This window comes from Trachemys scripta, chromosome 1, assembly GCF_013100865.1.
Source record: "Trachemys scripta elegans isolate TJP31775 chromosome 1, CAS_Tse_1.0, whole genome shotgun sequence".
NCBI classification, from domain to species: Eukaryota; Metazoa; Chordata; order Testudines; family Emydidae; genus Trachemys; species Trachemys scripta.
In genome coordinates this window covers 27,832,616-27,833,841 of record NC_048298.1, presented here as the reverse complement: position 1 = coordinate 27,833,841, position 1,226 = coordinate 27,832,616, and the positions used below count along the sequence as shown (strand labels likewise).

The 1,226-nt window shown below is 66.7% G+C and overlaps 1 protein-coding gene across 1 annotated transcript in view; it reads right to left on the bottom strand.

Moving 5' to 3' along the window:
- Positions 1-510, bottom strand: part of ERGIC2 (ERGIC and golgi 2) — a 52,749-nt gene extending 52,239 nt beyond the window's left edge. Inside the window, exon 1 of the mRNA XM_034766867.1 lies at positions 322-510. The gene's annotated coding sequence lies outside the window, so the exon portion shown is untranslated. The remainder of the gene's footprint in view (positions 1-321) is intronic.
- Between the last annotated feature and the right edge of the window lie 716 nt (positions 511-1,226).

Sequence of the window (1,226 nt, the reverse complement as noted above, 5' to 3'; positions counted from 1 at the left end):
AGGGGAACGGGGGTTTGGGGTTAGGTGGGGAGGGGGCTCAGGGTGAGCAGGGGAACGGGGGTTTGGGGATAGGTGGGGAGGGGGCTCAGGGTGAGCAGGGGAACGGGGGGTTGGGGATAGGTGGGGAGGGGGCTCAGGGTGAGCAGGGGAACGGGGGTTTGGGGATAGGTGGGGAGGGGGCTCAGGGTGAGCAGGGGAACGGGGGTTTGGGGATAGGTGGGGAGGTTGCTCAGGGTGAGGAGGGGCATGGGGGGTGGGGGAGCCTGGGGACACCGGCGGTGCTGTGGGGCAGAGCGGCTGAGAACGGGGAGAGGCGCCTACCTCGCGGCCTGCCCGGATCCCGGCCAGCCAGTGACCGGGCGGCGGCGAGCTCTTCCCCGCGCTCGGCTCTGGCAGCCCCGTGGCCCGTGTCTGCGTCTCCGGGTCTGGAGCGGGTGTCCTCCGGGCCAATGAGAAGGCCGCGCGTGCCCTACTGCCAGCAAGCTCCGAGACGGGGCGGCTGGAAGGGACCGAGAATGTGCCTGTCTAGCCCTCTGCGGAGGCCGCGCTCTATGGTTCTGCTCCTCGCTTCCAGCAGGGGCGTTCCCGCCTCCCTCCCTGCCTAGTGGCCTGCCCTACACCCAGCCCGGCCGGGTGACGGGGGCCGCCCGCTGCTCCTGCTGGAGCCGGGATCCAGCCGCGATTGAACCGATTGACAGTAGCAGCCGCCGCTCCTTGTCTACTGACTTGGGGGTCGCGTTTCCAGCCCACGCCCTGCCTCACCCCGAGGGCTGGAAACAGCTTCTGGTTTTGTTTTTTTAAAGAGCTGCGATTCTTACAAAATCCCAGGACTCCCGGAGCTGGGGGCTAAAGAAAATCACCCAATAGCATGAAACGCTTGATAAGAACATGAGCGTTGTTGGCAATGCAGCAACCTGCCATCAGCTCCTGTCCCCCAGTCCTGCTCCCTTCCTGGCTGGGCTGCTGCTAGTGAGGGAAAGCTGGGACTAGCCACCCCTCTACTGCCTGCCCCACTGTGTTGCAGGGGTGAGCAGGGCCGGCTCTAGGTTTTTTGCCGCCGCAAGCAAAAATAATTTTGGCTGCCCCCCCCCCGTCCCCCCCCTGGGCTCCTCACCCTACCTCCCTGCTGCCCAAACCCTGGGCTCTCCCCACCCCTGACCCGCACCCCCCTGCCGTCCCAGCCCTGGGCTCTCCCCCCTCCCCACCTGCACCCTCCTTCCACCGCA